Raw genomic sequence first — 22042 nt, 5'->3', positions numbered from 1 at the left:
TCTGAAGTTTAAAACCTTGTGCACAATTTTATTTACACTAGGCTACTGTGCATTTTCTGGAAAGAATAACTTAGCTGAAGTTTCTATTAGCCAAAATAGCTTTTAAAAGTATATTTTAATGGAGAGAGTGCCATTAAGCTTCAGAAGAAAGATCAGGAATACTTGTGGCACCTTAGAGACTAACAAATTTATTAGAGCATAAGCTTTCGTGGGCTATAGCCCACTTCATTGGATTCATAGAATAGAACATATAGTAAGAAGATATATATATATACAGAGAAGGTGGAAGTTGCCATACAAACTGTAAGAGGCTAATTAATTAAGATGAGCTGTTATCAGCAGGAGAAAAAAAACTTTTGTAGTGATAATCAAGATGGCCCATTTAGACAGTTGACAAGAAGGTGTGAGGATACTTAACTTAGGGAAATAGATTCAATATGTGTAATGACCCAGCCACTCCCAGTCTCTATTCAAACCCAAGTTAATGGTATCTAGTTTGCATATTAATTCAAGCTCAGCAGTTTCTCGCTGGAGTCTGTTTTTGAAGCTTTTCTGTTGCAAAATTGCCACCCTTAAGTCTTTTACTGAGTGGCCAGAGAGTTGAAGTGTTTTCCTACTGGTTTTTGAATGTTATGATTCCTGATGTCACATTTGTGTCCATTTATTCTTTTGCGTAGAGACTGTCTGGTTTGGCCAATGTACATGGCAGAGAGGCATTGCTGGCACATCATGGCATATATCACATTGGTAGATGTGCAGTTGAACAAGCCCCTGATGGCATGGCTAATGTGATTAGGTCGTATGATGGTGTCACTTGAATAAATATATGGACAGAGTTGGCATCAGGCTTTGTTGCAAGGATAGGTTCCTGGGTTAGTGTTTTTGTTGGGTTAGTGTGGTGGGTGGTTGCTGGAGAGTATTTGCTTCAGGCTGGGGGGCTGTCTGTCAGCAAGGACTGGTCTGTCTCCCAAGATATGTGAGAGTGAGGGATCATTTTTCAGGTTAGGTTGTAAATCTTTGATAATGCACTGGAGAGGTTTTAGTTGTGGGCTGAAGGTGACAGCTAGTGGTGTTCTGCTATTTTCTTTGTTGGGCCTGTTCTGTAGTAGGTGACTTCTGGGTACTCTTCTGACTCTGTCAATCTGTTTTTTCACTTCAGCAGGTGGGTATTGTAGTTTTAGCAATGCCTGATAGAGATCTTGTAGGTGTTTGTCACTGTCTGAGGAATTGGAGCAAATGCGGTTGTATCGCAGAGTTTGGCTGTAGACAATGGGTCGTGTGTTCTGGATGGAAGCTGGAGGCATGTAGGTAAGTACAGCGGTCAGTAGGTTTCTGGTATAGGGTGGTGGTTATGTGACCATCGCTTATTAGCACAGTAGTGTCCAGGAAATGGACTGCTTGTGTGGATTGGTCTTGGCTGAGGTTGATGGTGGGATGGAAATTGTTGAAATCATGGTGGAATTCCTCAAGGGCTTCTTTTCCATGGGTCCAGATGATGATGATGTCATCAATGTAGCGCAAGTAGAGTAGGGGCATTAGGGGACGAGAGCTGAGGAAGCGTTGTTCTAAGTCAGCTATAAAAATGTTGGCATATTGTGGGGCCATGCGGGTACCCATAGCAGTGCCGCTGATTTGAAGGTATACATTGTCCCCAAATGTAAAATAGTTGTGGGTGAGGACAAAGTCACAAAGGTCAGCCACGAAGTTTGCCATGACATTATCGGGGATAGTGTTCTTGACAGCTTGTAGTCCATCTTTGTGTGGAATGTTGGTGTAGAGGGCTTCTACATCCATAGTGGCCAGGATGGTGTTTTCTGGAAGATCACCGATGGAGTGTAGTTTCCTCAGGAAGTCAGTGGTGTCTCAAAGATAGCTGGGAGTGCTGGTAGTGTAGGGTCTGAGGAGAGAGTCCACGTAGCCAGACAATCCTGCTGTTAGGATGCCAATGCCTGAGATGATGGGGCGCTCAGGATTTCCAGGTTTATGGATTTTGGGTAGCAAATAGAATACCCCTAATTGGGGTTCTAGGCATGCGTCTGCACAGATCTGTTCCTGTGCTTTTTCAGGGAGTTTCTTGAGCAGATGGTGTAGTTTCTTTTGGTAATCCTCAGTGGGATCAGAGGATAACGGCTTGTAGAAAGTGGTGTTGGAGAGCTGCCTAGCAGCCTCTTGTTCATATTTCAACTTATTCATGATGACGACAGCACCTCCTTTGTCATCCTTTTTTATTATGATGTCAGAGTTATTCCTGAGGCTGTTGATGGCATTGTGTTCAGCATGGCTGAGGTTATGGGTCAAGTGATGCTGCTTTTCTACAATTTCAGCCTGTGCACGTCGACGGAAGCACTCTGTGTAGAAGTCCAGTCTGTTTCGACCTTCAGGAGGAGTCCACACAGAAGCCTTCTTTTTGTAGTGTTGGTAGGAAGGATTCTGTGGGTTAGTATGTTGTTCAGAGGTGTGTTGGAAATATTCTTTCAGCGGAGACGTCAAAAGAAGGATTCTAGGTCACCACAGAATTGTATCATGTTCGTGGGCCTGGAGGGACAAAACGAGAGGCCCTGAGATAGGACAAACTCTTCTGCTGGGCTAAGAGTATAGCTGGAAAGATTAACAATATTGTTGGGTGGGTTAAGGGAACTACTGTTGTGGCTCCTTGTGACATGTAGCAGTTTAGATAGTTTAGTTTAAGCTTCAGGGCATTGTTATATATAGTAATATTTTGGCCTTGGGCAGTGCAGAAGAACAACAAAACTGGGGATTCCTTATTCCCATGGAAGGGTGTTTTTGTATGGCAAGGAGTGAGAAGGGGGTGGGGAATGTAATTGGCAAAACACTAGATTATGTGTAGTGTAAGATTACTTTATTCACTTGTTCGGGAACAGAAATGGCAATATCTCAGTCTCAGCACTCATACTCATTAGGCAAGTGCAGGATGAGTCTGTATTTATAGAACAGCCTTGTCTCCTTGATCTATGAAGTAGTCTCCATTATTGAAAACCCCAGCTTTGGGCTTCACTTAGAAAGGATTTGAGGAATAAATAAGGTGGATTTGAAATTTTTAAAAATATCAAAGAAAATAACTGCAAGTTATTTTATCTATTGAAGCTAAAAGGCTATTAAAATGGGAAATTTTAGCATAACCTTCCATATATAACCCCACAACTCCAGGATGGACAAAAATTGAAGAAAAAAAATTATGGAAATTTTCGGAGAATATTTTGTTCAAGCTCCCCAAAAAATCATTACACGAGGCAAAAATTGGGCATGATATCTGAGTGAAAGGAAAACTGAATAGAATGAAAAATCTTTACACTCTCCCACCAAAATTCTGGTGGAAAGAAAACGTGCATTTTCATGTGTGTGCTTCATACGAAACTGACTAGCTGAAAAAGAGATGTGGTCTATGCTATAGTGGGAATGGGACGATAAAAATGGATTATGCATAAGTTCACCAGCCATAACAAGCCTCCAACAAATATTACCCAAATAATATATTCCATCTCATTTCTCATGTGAAATATTCTATGGCTTAAAATATTGATTCATATGAAGTCCACCAGAGAGGATGGTGCTGGTATTCAGGAAACATAGTACTTGCTCCTGAGCCGTAGGTCTCTATCAGAGAGATTAGTGGCTGAGATCAACATGCTATTTATGCCAACTCAGTTAGCTATATATGGGCTCTGGTATTCAGTCAGCAGCGGTTATTGATTGTGACTGCACTGTGACCAACATATGCCTGGTGGAGACAAATGATGTGAGCAACTGTTGTTATACCCCATGACACCTACTGTAGCCACATATGTGGATATGGTCACATATGTTGGGTGGAGAATGAGGCGTGCAATGGCAGATCTGTCCCCAATATAATGCTATTGTGCCATATAATTGTGAACATTCCCAGCATGATGGCATAGTGGGTTACAATTAGTTTGCTCATTTGCTGAACTGTTTTAGTATCTCTCCACACAGCTGCTTATAGGTGTGGAAGATACGGTCCTTTAAGATTGAGCGGCTTTTCACTCTATGCCTCACATCACCGGAGATTTTTAAGAGCAGGTTAGACAAACACCTGTCAGGGATGTTCTAGATAATACTTAATCCTGCCAGGAGTGCAAGGGATGGGACTAGATGACCTCTCGGGGTCCCTTCCAGTCCTATGTTTATATGGTTTACACACCGGAATATATCTGACAGCCAGAATCCTGGGGCTTGTATACATGTGCTGGCACAATATTGGAATAGTATTTTCCTAACTTGTGAGATAGAATTTGGTCCCCAGCATTTATTATCATTGCCTTTTAAATGTCTAAATAATGTAAAGAAACTCATGCTAGGTTCCTCTACTCAGATCTGCCAGAGATTTGGGTGAAATGAGTCTGTTTTTAGATCTGAGATACAGTGAATTAGGTGGTGAACTGTTGCAGTTCTTTAACATGCAACAGTTTATGTGTATATCCCATTCTGAGTCAATTTGGCTTAGCCTGGTCTAACCAAATTACTCAGGACACAGGGTCTAATAGTAAAAGGTAATTGTATGAATACAGCCTCTTTGTAGCTTACCTACTGTCCTTCATCAGTAGAAGAGTTTGAGGCACAGAATCTCCTTAAAGTTGACCGCTATTTTATAGAGTAACATAATATAGAACAGAATTAAATATACAACTGAAGTTGCCTCTCACAAGTAAAATATGATGGATTACTGCTTTCTCCAGTCTCCTCCTAGTAGCTGCTCTGCCTTCCAACTTCCTGTGTGACTTGAATTTATCCTTTGAGAGTCCAGTTTCCAGTATCCCTTGAATCTATGTAGTTTTTGTTCTCAAAGGGAGCACAAAAGTGCATCAAACTCATATAGTCTGAGTCCTGCTCTCACACCCACATTGGGAAAAGTCAGAAAGGAAAGACAACTTATATATGTGTGGAATGCTTCAGTTTGCTAATGTGTTTCTTGAGTGTTTCCTAGTCTACAACCAAACTGGAAAGCTTAGTGTTCTTTCTGATTCTAAAATACAAGAGAAGACATTTTAACCATTTCACTACTGCTGCTGCTCTAAGGATATTGCCACAGGGGGAGAATTACATGTAATATACTTGGACAAAAAAGTATCAAGGATGAGAAGTGAAAAATGTGGCATCAATTTAGAAGAAGAACTGAGTCACATTGACCTGGAGGGAAAAAGCCAAACAAATGAAAATACATAGAATAATGCCTTGCATCTTTTATGTCCCAATTTTGCTATGAAGGTAATTAAAAAAAATTAGAATAGTAGATGCAATTTCAAATATTACATCTCCTGAGCAATATTTAAAACAGAGTCAGCTTAGTTTTGAGATATTTAGACCTATCATATGTAGATAGGTTAAAAATTGTTACAAACTCTGCCTGCTCCTTTAAAAAAAATTAAAATTAAAGGGAACAGGTAGGAATTTTTATGTAGTTCAGCCTTTCAGTTGCTGTACGTTACCTGCCAATATGCAAAACACTGCTTCTTTCAATTTCTATGTCATTATAATATTTTTAATTTTTGTTTCCTTTTTAAATTCCCTCTGCATGACTTAATTCGGCAGCACCATTGTTCTGTGCCTCACATTCCCCTTGATGATGGCAATGGCTCATCACCAGCTGCTGCACAGCTAAAATTGCCTTCCTCTTAACACTGTTTACTTCTGATGCCTCCGGAAAGTGGTACATTTTGTTGTATGTCGTGTCAGTGTTGTTACACTTACATAATGTACTTAAGTATTATTTAGATTGACACAGTGTTAGTACTAAACTTGAAAATAAAATGTCATTATTGGGAAGAACAGCTGTTTTCATGCACATCATTTTCTAAGCTTCAGTTTATTAATCAGGCTAAGCGGGAGTTTTGTACACATGGTAGTTTTATTTCTTGAAGTAGTCCATGGACTTCAGATTTCCATCGTACAAAATTGAGTAGTATAATGTTAGATGTGATTAAAAACTGTTTATTCCGGGTTTGTAATTGATTTAATTGTAACATCTAGAGGGCTGCAATTTTGAAAAGTTTCAGCCCTGATTGCCTATTGTTCACATGACAACGCTGAACTGAAATGACACTCTGATAAATGAAAACAGAACAAATAACCCTTGTGGTTCAATAACATTTTGAAAGAAAATCAGTAGATGCTCTGCAGAAATCACCTACAGAAAGAAAAGCCCTTTTAATAAGCTTTTGTAAAAACCTGATCAGAATGACTATGAAATTGTTGTGGAAACTATAACAATTTTAACACCCAGTAGAACAGTTTTCTTTGATTTCTACAGTCTGAAACTATACCTCTTCGCTAATTACAAGTCAAATGTAGAAAAAGAGGATTTAATTAGTTATGCTAGGATGAAAAGTGTTCAGTCCTGCTCCTACTGAAGTCAATGGCAAAACTGTCATAGACTTTAGTGGGAACCTTAGAGAATTTAGGCTCTGATCCTATCACTAGATCCATGCAGACATACCTCGGCTCCCACATTGAGCGTCGTTAACTTCACTGGGGTTCTACAGAGATGCAGAAGTCCACTCATGCAAATTCATTTGCAAGACTGGGGCTTTATTTTAGCTAATGGAAACGCTAAAAGGCTCCCCAGTTGGATGTGGCATTATGAACTATATTAAGTAATAACTGGGATTCATGAGGGCACATTATCAGAATGAGTAGAAACATCAAGAAATGGTAACAATTGAAATTATTAACAGTAAGAAGAAATTGTGAAAGACTTATTTACCACCCTTATGTTTTCCTAAGAAAATAAACAAGTAAATTAACATCAATTGTTTTCCTGATTTATTGTGGGATTTTTAGTGTCCGGTTGTTAGGTCTCCAGATTCATATATATTACAAGATTTTTTTTCTTTTCTGAGGTACTTATGGGGATCTCATCAATATTTCCCCCTTCCCCTCTTTTTTTAGCTCAACTTGTTATGCCACTTGCACTGAATTAAATCTCTGTATTCATATAAGAGCCCAAATTTTGTTCCTATTGTTTACAGTGGGCATTACTGAGTGGAATTTGGTTTGCAGAACCAAATTCTGCGCTTGGATATAAACACAAGAACCTCATTAGCTTCCACTGGAATCCCAACACTGGCACGTGCATCTGAGGGCACAATTTGCTCCTGTGTATTTGTTAATTTGCATATTTCTGTGGTACATTATCTGTATTAATTATAATCGGTTGAAAACTCTGGGCCTGTATCAACTCATTCATATCAGTTTTATACCAGAGTAATTCCACTGGCTTCAGTAGACTTACTGCTGATTTACACCAGCCTTGGGGCAGAATCAGGCTCCCTTTTTCTGGTGGTGTTCAATCATTTAGGACCGGATCCTTCAGGAGTGTGATGGGTGGAGTTGCTAAACACTGGACTTTGTTTTAGTAATGCTGACCCTCAGCATTCAAAAATCGTGTCAGGCCTCAAAAAATCACAAGATTGGCTTAAAAGTAATAAGATTTTAATTTTGCTCTCTGTATTCTGAGCCCATAGGCTGCACTTGGCTCATGTTTTCCCACTTTTCTGCACAATCATGAGAGCTAGAAGCAGCCTGTTTCTTTTTTTAGTGAAAGCTGTGGTTCTGACATCATCACTTAATTTAAAGCTGAAGCTTTAAGAAAAACACCACTTATTGTCAGACTTGTGATGTAAATGGTGAGAGATGGCAACACTGTATTCATAATCCAATAAGGTGAAGTCACAGGAGGGAGCTGATGCTGCAGAATGGCATGAATGCTGTGCTCAGTACAAGTCACGAGGCACTGAGAGTTTGGTTGTGAGAGATACTGTTTTCTTGATAATGGCAGTGGCTGACCCTCATGATTACCCATGCTCTCAGTTTCTTCTACGTGTAGCTTTCCAAGCATGCACATTTCCTGGCTAGCAATGGCAATAACTGAAAATCCTAAAAATGGCTGCTACACATATCCTCTGTAATAACTGTGTCTACACACATGCTCTCCCCACCCCCTTCAGTACGCACCTGCTCAGCAGTATTCCGTTCACTGTATAGCTCTGATCTAAGTGTGGTGCACATTTCTCCACACTCCAGACAACAGGAGCAGAAGCACCTCTTCCCGCAGTATCCCTTGGACCTAGAGCTGGTCTTACACACTCTAGGGAAACAAGGACCCAGGAGGTGTCTCCTCACCCGCTTGCCCTGTGGCATTGGGGGGAAATTGCAGAGAGAAGCCAGCTAGAGACTCCAGATAGTAAGAGCAGGAGCAGCCAAAATACAGATCTCTGGACTTTCAAAGGATTTCCGACAGTTTAGACATTTTTTGCCCTGTGCTGATTAACTATTTGAATAATAGAATATCAGGGTTGGAAGGGACCTCAGGAGGTCATCTAGTCCAACCCCCTGCTCAAAGCAGGACCGATCCCCAACTAAATCATCCCAGCCAGGGCTTTGTCAAGCCTGACTTTAAAAACTTCTAGGGAAGGAGATTCCACCACCTCCCTAGGTAACGCATTCCAGTGCTTCACCACCCTCATAGTAAAAATGTTTTTCCTAATATCCAACCTAAACCTCCCTCACTGCAACTTGAGACCATTACTCCTTGTTCTGTCATCTGCTAACCACTGAGACCAGTCTAGAGCCATCCTCTTTGGAACCCCCTTTCAGGTAGTTGAAAGCAGCTATTAAATCCCCCCTCACTCTTCTCTTCTGAAGACTAAACATCCCCAGTTCCCTCAGCCACTCCTCATAAGTCATGTGTTCCAGTCCCCTAATCATTTTTGTTGCCCTCCGCTGGACTCTTTCCAATTTTTCCACATCCTTCTTGTAGTGTGGGGCCCAAAACTGGACACAGTACTCCAGATGAGGCCCCACCAATGTCGAATAGAGGGGAACAATCACGTCCCTCGATCTGCTGGCAATGCCCCTTCTTATACATCCCAAAATGCCATTGGCTTTCTTGGCAACAAGGGCACACTGTTGACTCATATCCAACTTCTCGTCCACTGTAACCCCTAGGTCCTTTTCTGCAGAACTGCTGCTGAGCCATTCGGTCCCTAGTCTGTAGCGGTGCATGGGATTCTTCCGTCCTAAGTGCAGGACTCTGCACTTGTCCTTGTTGAACCTCATCAGATTTCTTTTGGCCCAATCCTCCAATTTGTCTAGCTCCCTCTGTATCCTATCCCTACCCTCCAGTGTATCTACCATTCCTCCCAGTTTAGTGTCATCTACAAACTTGCTGAGGGTGCAATCCACACCATCCTCCAGATCATTTATGAAGATATTGAACAAAACCGGCCCCAGGACCGACCCTTGGGGCACTCCGCTTGACACCGGCTGCCAACTAGACATGGAGCCATTGATCACTACCCGTTGAGCCCGACAATCTAGCCAGCTTTCTATCCACCTTATAGTCCATTCATCCAGCCCATACTTCTTTAACTTGCTGGCAAGAATACTTGGGAGACCGTGTCAAAAGCTTTGCTAAAGTCAAGGAACAACAAGTCCACTGCTTTCCCTTCATCCACAGAGCCAGTTATCTCGTCATAGAAGACGATTAGATTAATCAGGCATGACTTGCCCTTGGTGAATCCATGCTGACTGTTCCTGATCACTTTCCTCTCGTGTAAGTGCTTCAGAATTGATTCCTTGAGGACCTGCTCCATGATTTTTCCAGGGACTGAGGTGAGGCTGACTGGCCTGTAGTTCCCAGGATCCTCCTCCTTCCCTTTTTTAAAGATTGGCACTACATTAGCCTTTTTTCCAGTCATCCGGGACTTCCCCCGTTCGCCACGAGTTTTCAAAGATAATGGCCAATGGCTCTGCAATCACAGCCGCCAATTCCTTTAGCACTCTCGGATGCAACGCGTCCGGCCCCATGGACTTGTGCATGTCCAGCTTTTCTAAATAGTCCCTAACCACCTCTTTCTCCACAGAGGGCTGGCCACCTACTGCCCATGCTGTGATGCCCAGCGCAGCAGTCTGGGAGCTTACCTTGTTCGTGAAGACAGAGGCAAAAAAAGCATTGAGTAAATTAGCTTTTTCCACATCCTCTGTCACTAGGTTGTCTCCCTCATTCAGTAAGGGGGCCCACACTTTCCTTGGTTTTCTTCTTGTTGCCAACATACCTGAAGAAATCCTTCTTGTTACTCTTAACATCTCCTGCTAGCTGCAACTCCAGGTGTGATTTGGCCTTCCTGATTTCACTCCTGCATGCCAGAGCAATATTTTTATACTCATCCCTGGTCATTTGTCCAATCTTCCACTTCTTGTAAGCTTCTTTTTTGTATTTAAAAGCCGCAAGGATTTCACCGTTAAGCCAAGCTGGTCACCTGCCATATTTACTATTCTATGTACACATCGGGATGGTTTGTCCCTGCAACCTCAATAAGGATTCTTTAAAATACAGCCAGCTCTTCTGGACTCCTTTCCCCCTCATGTTATTCTCCCAGGGGATCTTGCCCATCAGTTCCCTGAGGGAGTCAAAGTCTGCTTTTCTGAAATCCAGGGTCTGTATTCTGCTGCTCTCCTTTCTTCATTGTGTTAGGATCCTGAACTCTACTATTTCATGGTCACTGCCTCCCAGGTTCCCATCCACTTTTGCTTCCCCTACTAATTCTTCCCGGTTTGTGAGCAGCAGGTCAAGAAAAGCTCTGCCCCTAGTTGGTTTCTCCAGCACTTGCACCAGGAAATTGTCCCCTACATTTTCCAAAAACTTCCTGGATTGCCTGTGCACCGCTGTATTGCTCTCCCAGCAGATATCAGGGTGATTGAAGTCTCCCATGAGAGCCAGGGCCTGCGATCTAGTAACTTCTGCGAGTTGCCGGAAGAAAGCCTCATCCCTGCTCAAACCCTCACCCTTCCCCCTCCCTCACAGTCTCATCACCTCAGCTTCACTCCACACCTGTCCCTCTTAACCTCTTCTGCCACACCTTGTTTCCTTCTTTTCCATTTAACTTTGCCCCTCCTAACTAAACCCACCCTCCAAAAAAATCACAGAACTCACATGCCATTTGCTGTGTCACATAGTTCACTCTGCTTATAGGTCCTACCCCTTCTCCTCCCTGTGTCTGTCTTGTCTATTTATGTTGTAAGTTCTTCAGAGCAGGGCTTGTCTTCTACTCTGTGTTTGTACAGCACCTAGCACAATGGGGTTCCATTCTGAGTTGGCCCTTAGGCCCTACTGTAATAAACATGATTAAATATAATAACTATGTTGAGCCTCTCTGCACAAGTGCTGAGCAAATGCTGACGACAATGGCTCCTCATCAGCCTGCAGCCTCAAGCTCCTTAGTTTTGATCGTTTCTTGTTGATTAAATGGTCTCTTACAAAGGGTTTACACTGATGTATTGTAAATTATGGGGAATCAAGGGTTGCCATCTATTAGGATAATGATACTGAACCAGCCTGACTTATGCAGCCTCACAAATCAAGCTATATGTCTCTAAAGAGTTGGATGGTTTACGTGAGTGGATTTTAATTGTTGTTATGAAGTATCTTGTTAGTTTTTCTGAAGTAATTCTGCTGAATATTTTGTGGAGGATTTTAAAGATGTTCTGTAGATTCTGCTTTGATTAAATACCAGAGAGAGAGAGAGAGAAATTTAGATAAGAGAACTGGCTGAAGTTTCCTGTGATTTATGTAGAACTTTGATAGATTTACCACCAAGAGTGGAATCTTTCTAAATCCTTTTCTTCTACTTTATAGGGATCAGGTTCAAAACCAGAGAATCTAATATTATTTTTCCTCTTATGGTACCCACCTTCAAAGATTTTAGAAGAAGAGTGCTTGATGGCTGAAGTCCATCTGCACAAATCCTTATAGGAACATGAGAATGACCATATTGGGTCAGACCAATGGCCGATCTAGCCCAGTATCCTATCTTCTGACAGAAGCCAGTGCCAGATGCTTGAAAGGAAATGAACAGAACAGGGCAATTTCAAGGGATCCACCCCCTGTCATCCAGTGCCAGCTTCTTGCAGTTGGAGGTTTAGGGACACCTAGAGCATGGGATTGCATCCCTGACCATCTAAGCTAACAGCCATAGATAGGCCTATCCTCCATGAACTTATCTAATAGTTTTTCGAACCCAGTTCTATTTTTGGCCTGGCAACAAGGGGTAAATAACACTTCCCTATTCACTTTCTCCATAACATCCATGATTTTATAGACCACTATCGTATCCCTGCCAGGCATCTCTTTACTAAGTTGAACAGTCACAGTCTTTTTAATGGAAGACATTCCATACCTCTAATCATTCTCCTCACCCTTCTCTGTACTTTTTCCAATTCTAATCGATCTTTTTGGAGATGAGATGACCAGAACTGCACGCAGTATTCAAAATGTGGGCGCATCAGGGATTTATATAGTGGCATTATGTTATTTTCTGTTTTGTTACCTATCCCTTTCCTAATGGTTCCTTGAGATGGCTGTAAGAGTAACTGGCGGAGAGTAATAAATAATACTCTGGAATCTGTTCTTGCAAGGATTGTTATAGTCATAGGAACTAATTCTACAAAGGCCAGGATTTTCAAAGAAGTTAGGGCCCTCATCACCATTAACTATATTTGTTTATTAGTTATTCTTCTGAGTGAATAGAAAGATTTGTTATTATAGGCGAAGCTATCAGCACTGCAGATAAATAAGGTTGCCCTATGCTTTCCAGTACAAGAGCCTACTTTTAGTTACTTATAATTAGACTTGGAAGGATTAGATTTTTATTGATAAATGTTGATAAATTTGAATTTTACAATACACATACACAAACCAGTGAAAAAATATTTGTATAGACATTTACAGATGGGAAAAGTAAGAAAAATGCTGCATCAAAACTTATTAGAGTTTGATTTAAGAATATTTATTTTGTTTATTTTGACATATGGTGTTTACAATTTGCATTTTAACCATTATGAAGCTTTAACTTATTGAATCTCAGCATCTCCTGTCATTAAATAATTATTGTATGATCCCCTTTTTCTGATCCCCTCCACCTAATTTTGCAAAATTGAAAATTTCAATTGATACAAATAAAAAAATGGCTAAAACCCATAATTTTGTGTTATTGAACATTTCAGTCAATAAAAATAGAAAAAAGCTTAAAATAAACATTGACACTATCTGTTGAAATGATATATTTTTTTTAATTCTGCCAAGCATACTTATAACTTAACCAAACTTTAATCATGCAAGCTGTCATTTTCCATTCTGGGCGTTTGAATTTTTTGGGAAAAGTTTTATACTTCACCTATTTCTGACAATGAGATCAGGGAAAAATATGTTGTTTTGCCCATCTTAATTTTTTCCCCACTATTTCATTGAGAAGCTCTAGCACATCCATGCTTTGAAGCATGCCTTTGAAATTTGGCAGGGGGATGTATCACTGGTGTCACTGATGTGCCTTTTGCAGTTCCTGTGAAAATTTACCCAAATTTGGCCAAAGTAAAAGCCTTCAAAATATCTCAGTTCCCACATGCTCAGCAGAGACTCATAGTGTTTGGGAGCTAAATTCTCCAAACATTCCCTCTGCATGGACCATGCTGTATTCCAGGGATCCTGGGGCTGAACAGAACTTTCCCTGCAATTGCAGCTCCTGGCTGCTGGGGGCCATATATAGGAACAGAGAGTAGGGAGACTGTCATGTATTGACAGCGCCCATGTGGTGATGCTCAGCAGTGATGAAGAGGAGGAGAGAGCAGCCATGTGGATGGTTGAAATTTGGATGCTTGAAAAATGGAGAGGAAGATGGGGAGAGTGGGACAGGAGCCAGGGTGGTCAGAACATATGTAAGCACAGAGAGATATGGGGAGAGGCAGACAGAACTGGGGGTGCATGAGCAGAAGGGTTTATAGCAAATGGCAGTGAAACCCCCTAGCAGATGTGTGTCTTATTCTCCCTCTAGTGTTTGGTCCACATAGACTATAACAGCCCACTACTGCTGCTAGTTGATACATTACCTTAAATGGTATATGTCTGTGCTGTGAAACTAAAAGTCTGAACTCTGCTGTTGACCCAAGTTTGGTCCAAGTGTCCGTATGGCTCCACATAATGGAATTTGGGGTTTCTTTCAGTTTGTTTGTCTGTTTATATATACAGAATATGTAATTAGAAAAATACATTTTTTAAAAAAACAGTAAGTTAAAAGAATGTTAAGGTTAGAAAGTCAAGCACTCAAATGATAGAAATGTCAGAATTAAGGCTGCATGGGCAACCTTAACTCAGCCCCCTTGTGTGTTTGCATTATGACACAGTGTTCACTTACATGATCTCCTACTATTTTTCCATATACATAGGGATCACTATATCCACCACTATAGAACAGCCACTTCTGCTTTGAAAAGTGGTACCTGTTTAAAAGTGCAATGCAAAATTGTGCAATTAAGGAAAATATGAAGCATATCTTTTCCAGGTGGAATTTAGAGGCTCAGTATAATTATCTGAGTTGAACTCTGATGAGTGCCCTGGGGTTAACACTCCTGTTCTTCCAAAGAAATCTTTAATGACCACAAGTACAAAATGACTAGACTTTATTACTGAAGAGATGGTAAAAATATATATAAGCATGAAGGCTCCACATTTAACATGTATAACTTTTAAAAGGGCATTTTTTAAAATTGATTTGGCTTAAAATATACTAAAATAAAGGGAGCAGAGAGAGAATTATTTTCCAAACTGAGTCTGAATGGTGATTATTGCTGAAGTAGGGATAACACCAAATGAGGCTTAAACTCCCACAGAGGTGCAATTGGTCACAAAAATGGGAGTGCACACAAGTGTTCATTGAGGTAAAAGTCACACATTTATAAGTATACTTTGCGGTCTCAAATTACAAGTGAGAGATTAACAGCATATAGAGGGAAATATACTAGTATTCCCTTGAAAACTTGATTTGTAGATCTATAAAACATGTATGACTAATTTCCAACTCATTTTATTTTGTTTTTCAGAGCCTTTGAATTGTTTAAAGTATAATATCCTATTATATCACTTGCAGGGTACTGCCATGCATTGCAAAGAACATAAAACATGTTTGCAATAGCATTCCTACACAATGGTTAAGTAGGTTTTCTGTAAGTTTGGAACAACATTTGTAGAAACAGAAAACAGTTCATTTTCAGTCCATTGTACAATATTTGACAATGGAATTTTTGAATTTCTTAAAGCTAAGGTTTAAGGTGAAGCAACAAACATAATCTATTTGGACATCAAGATGGCATTTGATCCTTGAACACTGAAGACTAGATACAGGGTTAGTAAGTAATGGTTGGTGAAATTTTAAATTGGTTTAAAAAAACTGGCCCTGGTCCGACAAATAGGAGTAGATATTGCGTATCCTAGAGAAATTACCAATAGAATGCTCTGAAATCTCTATTCACGTCAATCTTGCTGACAATATTCATCACTAGCTAGGTCAAATAACATGCAACAAGATGTACCAAACTGTGGATATAAATGAATTTGGTAGGGACAGTTAATATCAAAGGGAAGAAGAAATGAGGACTAGTTTATTGAGGGCCATCAGAGAAGTGGTCAACATCCAGCGGTTAGGAAAGACTGAGATTTCTTATGCTCAAATAAATTTGTTAGTCTCTAAGGTGCCACAAATCCTCCTTTTCTTTTTGCGGATACAGACTAACATGGCTGCTACTCTGAAACCTGAGATTTCTCCGTATTTATGCCCACTGCCAGGGCCTGTGGAAGACCAATGCCAGTGACTAGGATGAAGGTGGTCTAGGCTGGTAGTCAGGAACCAGAGGGCAATGGGCAGATCTGGAATCAGGAGCCAGGTGTCAGAGCTGAAAGCTAGACCCCGGGTCAGACAGGAAACAGGAATTGAAACTGAGGGTCAGTGGTGAGTCGTGAAGCAAAGAGCCATAATCTAGGTCTGAGCTGAAGCACAGTCACTAGGATGACAGGCTTTGGGACCAGAGTGAGGCAGAGGGCAGGAGCAAGGCAGGATCAAATTCAGGAACTGGGGTTGAAGCAGAGAATCAGATGGAAATGGCAGCATCATTAGCAGCAGCAAGCCAGAATCTACCTTGTTGCACCTTGTTCCTCTAGAATTATAGATTAGGGTTGGAAAAGACCTCACTAGGTCATCTAGTCCAAACCCCTGCTCAAAGCAGGACCAACACCAACTAAATCATCCCAGCCAGGGCTTTGTCAAGCCAGACCTTAAAAACCTCTAAGGATGGAGATTCCACCACCTCCCTAGGTAACCCATTCCAGTGCTTCACCACCCTCCTAGTGAAATAGTGTTTCCTAATTACCAAACTAGACCTCCCCCCCTGCAACTTGAGACCATTGCTTCTTGTTCTGTCATCTGCCACCACTGAGAACAGCCGAGCTCCATCCTCTTTGGAACCCCACTTCAGGTACTTGAAGGCTGCTATCAAATCCCCCCTCACAGTCTCTTCTGCAGACTAAATAAGCCCAGTTCCCTCAGCCTCTCCTCATTAGTCATATTCCCCAGCCCCCTAATCATTTTCATTGGCCTCCACTGGACTCTCTCCAATTTGTCCACATCCCTTCTGTAGTTGGGGGACCAAAACTGGACACGATACTCCAGGTATGGCCTCACCGGTGCTGAATAGAGGGGAATAATCATTTCCCTTGATCTGCTGGCAATGATCCTACTAATACAGCCCAACATGCCATTAGCCTTCTTGGCAACAAGGGCACACAGCTGACTCATATCCAGCTTCTCGTCCACTGTAATCCCCAGGTCCTTTTCTGCAGAACTGCTGCTTAGCCAGTCGGTCCCCAGCCTATAGCAGTGCATGGGATTCTTCCCTCCTAAGTGCAGAACTCTGCACTTGACCTTGTTGAACCTCATCAGATTTCTTTTGGCCCAATCCTCCAATTTGTCTAGGTCATTCTAGACCCTATCCCTACCCTCCTGCATATCTACCTCTCCCCCCAGTGTAGTGTCCTCTGCAAACTTGCTGAGGGTGAAATTAATCCCATCATCCAGATCATTAATAAAGATGTTGAACAAAACTGTCCCCAGGACCAACCGCTGGGGCACTCTGCTTGATACTGGCTGCCAACTAGACTTTGAGCCGTTCATCACTTCCCTTTGAGCCCGACAATCTAGCCAGCTTTCTATCCACCTTATAGACCTTTCATCCAATTCTTACTTTTTTAACTTGCTGGCAAGAATACTGTGAGAGACCATATCAAAAGCTTTGTTAAAGTCAAGATTTATCACATCCACCGCTTTCCTCATATCCACAGAGCCAGTTATCTCATCACAGAAGGCAATCAGGTTGGTCCGGCATGACTTGCCCTTGGTGAATCCATGTTGACTGTTCCTGATCACCTTTCTCTCCTCCAAGTGTTTCAAAATGGATTCCTTGAGGACCTGCTCCATGATTTTACCGAGGACTGAAGTGAGACTGACTGGTCTGTAGTTCCCCGGGTTCTCTTTCATCCCTTTTTTAAAATATGGGCACTATATTTGCCTTTTTCCAATCATCCGGGACCTCCTCCAATCACCACAAATTTTCAAAGATAATGGCCACTGACTCTACAATCACACCAGCCAACTCCCTCAGCAGCCTTGAATGCATTAGATCTGGACCCATGGACTTGTGCCCCATTAGATCTGGACCCTGTCTCTTTCTGGCTCAGACAGTGTATTCGGCCCAATCAGGGAGCCTAGAGCTCTTCCAGTTGGGTTCCTGTGGGCGATACCTTTATTGTAGCATAATACCTTAGGACTCTTAATTCTCCTGTCTCTAGCAGAGCGATCGAGTGGAGCTGCAGATGCGGCAAGGGCCCAGATTCAGGACCTGTGAACCCTTTCCATTAACATGAACGGGAATTTGGACCCACACAGGGCAGAGTAGTTGTTTAAGTGAGCAAATGATTTTTAAGTGTGTAGATCCCAGGGTAGGAAGGCTTGCTGGGAGAAGAAGTTCTCTGGCTCCCTGTCAAGGTTCCTTCCCCACTCTGAACGCTAGGGTACAGATGTGGGGACCTGCATGAAAAACCTCCTAAGCTTATCTTTACCAGCTTAGGTCAAAACTTCCCCAAGGTACAAAATATTCCACCCTTTGTCCTTGGATTGGCCGCTACCACCACCAAACAAATACTGGTTACTGGGGAAGAGCTGTTTGGAAACGTCTTTCCCCCCAAAATACTTCCCAAAACCTTGCCCCCACTTCCTGGACAAGGTTTGGTAAAGAGCCTCACCAGTTTGCCTAGGTGACTACAGACCCAGACCCTTGGATCTTAAGAACAATGAACAATCCTCCCAACACTTGCTCCCCCTCTTTTCTGGGAAATGTTGGATAAAAAGCCTCACCAATTTGCATAGGTGACCACAGGCCCAAACCCTTGGATCTGAGAACAATGAAAAAACATTCAGTTTTCTTACAAGAAGACTTTTAATAGAAATAGAAGTAAATAGAAGTAAAGAAATCACTTCTGTAAAATCAGGATGGTAGATACCTTACAGGGTAATTAGATTAAAAAACATAGAGAACCCCTCTAGGCAAAACCTTAAGTTACAAAAAAGATACACAGACAGAAATAGTTATTCTATTCAGCACAATTCTTTTCTCAGCCACTTAAAGAAATCATAATCTAACACGTACCTAGCTAGATTACTTACTAAAAGTTCTTAAGACTCTATTCCTGGTCTATCCCCGGCAGAAACAGCATATAGACAGACAGAGACCCTTTGTTTCTCTCCCTCCTCCCAGCTTTTGAAAGTATCTGGTCTCCTCATTGGTCATTTTGGTCAGGTGTCAGCGAGGTTACCTTTAGCTTCTTAACCCTTTACAGGTGAGAGGAGCTTTTCCCTGGTCAGGAGGGATTTGAAAGGGGTTTACCCTTCCCTTTATATTTATGACACTCCCTCTATTGCTGAAAAGAGAAATGGAATATATGTGCTTACCTGCTGTCAGATTTACTTCATTATTAAGAAAAAAGAAAAGGAGTACTTGTGTCACCTTAGAGACTAACAAATTTATTTGAGCATAAGCTTTCGTGAGCTACAGCTCACTTCATGGTTGCATCCAATGAAGTGAGCTGTAGTTCACGAAAGCTTATGCTCAAATAAATTTGTTAGTCTCTAAGGTGACACAAGTACTCCTTTTCTTTTTGCGAACACAGACTAACACGGCTGCTACTCTGAAACCGTTTGTTATTAAGCAATCTGGCCCTCTTTAAGGTTGCCAATTTTGGTTGGATGTATTCCTGGAGGTTTCATCCCATGGCATAATCTTTAATTAAAGACTAATATTGAGTTCTTGGAGACTCCAGGACAATCCTGGAGGGTTGGCAACCCGTAGCCCCCTTATAGATTAAAAATCCGAGGGTTTTAAACTATAGGCAGCTCTTGAGTCAAATATAGCATGATCCCTCAAAACCACATCTGTAAATTGGTTTTGAGCCTAACCTTCCTATTTCCGTGCTGTTCAGCTCTCATCGGCCTCCACTGGCACAAAGAAGATAGTTGCCACAAACTTAACAAGCAGACATCACCCAAAAACTAAAATAGAGCCAACTAGCAAAGGAGCTGAGGTGAAAATTCTTTTTACAGAGGATAGTTCACCTCTGGAGTGGGTTACTACAAGGAAAACTTGAAGCAATAGCCATCAACAAGTTTTTATTCTCTTTGTCTACATCTACACTACACACCACTGTAGTGTAGTGTATGTGTATCTACCCACCGCAGTGAAAAGCAGGCTGCGTACACGTATCAGTGAAAGGTGAGAAAAGGCTCTGGGAAGGGGGAGACAGCAGGGAAAGGCTGAGACCGAGTGTCTCCCTGCTGTGGGAAAAGGCTGCAGCAAGAGGAGCTGACAGACCCTTTCCCCATAGCTGGAGCCTTTTACTACGGCGGGGTAAGGCTCAGCAGTGGGGAGCTGGCAGAGCCTTTCCCTGCTGCCGAAGTCTTTCCTGCAGTGAAGAATGTCTCCAGCAGCAGGCAGGTAGGGGGACACTCCACTGTGAAAAATAGCAGTGCAGCTTGGGCGAGTAGAGCGTGCACCATATGTATTTGCATACATAGCTACATCCTTCAAGCATGTCTTTATTTGCCTAAACCATGCCTCACTGCTTATACTGCTATTTATGTGCAGGCTAGAGGAGCTATGTGGATCGGTCCTCTACATGCCACCAAAAGAAGAGTGCAGTGTAGATATACTCTTAGAGGAAAATACATTATTGGGTAACCACATGCTAGGTATGTTGCGTGGACAACCACATACGTATCCCTCCCTTCCAAATGCTGTTATGATGAAGTTCTTGTGTAGTCATTGCTGTTCTATGCCGTCTTCCTTGCATGATAGACGCAGACCACACTGCTATTATGTGGAAGCAAGTTTCATTGATGAAGGCAATTGAAAAGTGTACTAGTGATGACAGTTTAATGTAAATGGCAGTTAAACTGAGCCAAAAATCCCATTTCATTTTTTTGCTGGACATTTTGGGAAAAATTGGTTTTCAAAATTTCCTATGACCCTCTCCCCCCAAAATAATTAATAGAAAACTTGAGGGTGGGGAGGGTTGTTATTTGTTAACAAACAAACAAAAACAAAGCAAATAAAAAATTATTTGGGTTGATTTTTTTGTTTCCCATGAAAATGAATTTTGGTTGAAATGCCATTTTTCATTTAAAAAAAAAGTTATGAAGAATAAAATTTCAGCGAGCTCTAAATGGGAGATTAATCATAAACAATTAATCACTTCAGTGGGGTCTGTTCAAGGAGGAAGGTACTGCTCAGTGTGAATAATCTGGCCCTTAGGGAACAGTCTGTGACTGCCGAGGTTTCTCTGGCAGCAGGACAAGTGTGCTTCTGGTATGCAGAAGTGGTCTGAAGGGGATGCGGGAGCGTACACATTCCCTGTGCAGCCTGGAGCTAGCTCCACAGTGGCTCTATGTCCCAGCTTACCAAGTGAGGGGATGACCGATCCTCAAGACCTGCTGCTATGCCACCTCTCCCTCCTCCACAGAGATGCCAGATTCGGACTGTAGCAGCCCAAAGAGCTCTGCAGCTGTTCCACACCCAGAGCGGGAGGATTCCTTCCACTTTTTTGGCAGCACAGCAACGGAAACCCAAGAGGCCCTTTTGCTGCTGAGATTTGTACTTGTGAGTTTTCAGTGAGTAGAAAGAGGAAGTTGGGCTGTGATGGTGGCTCCAGAGACCAAATGGCCTAGAGAAATGAGAACAAAGCTGAGAACTCCTAGGGATGGCCAGTTCCTAAATGTTATTTCCACCTTTACCATGGATGACCTGCCTAGTACTTCAGTCCTATGTAACACTCACTGACCCAACACCCATTTAAAATACTGAGAATATTGCCATTAATTTAGCGGGAGCAGAATCAGGCTCATAATTAGACACGAAGGGTCCGTCTACCCAGCAGTTAAACACCCATTTCTGGGCCTTGTCAGCAGACTTGGGCTCATGGGGCTCAGGCTGCGGGGCTGTAAAATTGCTGTCTAGGTGTTCAGGTTCAGGCTGGAGCCCAAACTCCAGGACCCTGTGCTGGGGGAGGGTCCCAGTCTCCAATCTGAGCCTGAATGTTTACTCAGCAATTTTTAGTCCCAAAACCTGAGCCCCACGAACCCTGAGTCAGCTGACCCAGGCCAGCTGTGACTGGGCTGCTAGTCTTTTATTCCAGTGTAGACATACCCAAGTGGGCTAAATATAACATTTAACTCTTAATTTGTTTCTGGTTTTACTGTAAGTCTAGGCCTACACATTGCTGGAACAATATTTATTATGGTTCAGAGTGTGTCGTCTGAAGTAGCTTGAGTTTAATTACCATACAGTATCAGCCATACAATGGTGGGGAGAGGGGTTAGGAGAATGGAAACGGACGCATGTGTTGGAACAAAACAGGAAAACAAGATAAGGAAAAATTCTAAAATATGGTATAATGTACGTTTACACATTTATAATTCATCTCATTTTAACAAGCTGAATGTAAAGCTACCTTTTGTCTTTGATTTCAGAAAAAAGACAAAGAAATTAATATTTTTAATATAGATGTCATCTTATATTTCATGCCTGACTCACTTGAAAATGTAGATTAATTGGCAAACAGTTTAGAGAGGTGAACTAT

This window comes from Lepidochelys kempii, chromosome 6, assembly GCF_965140285.1.
Source record: "Lepidochelys kempii isolate rLepKem1 chromosome 6, rLepKem1.hap1, whole genome shotgun sequence".
NCBI classification, from domain to species: Eukaryota; Metazoa; Chordata; order Testudines; family Cheloniidae; genus Lepidochelys; species Lepidochelys kempii.
The sequence above is the reverse complement of the archived record's forward strand: the minus strand, read 5'-3'. Positions refer to the sequence as shown.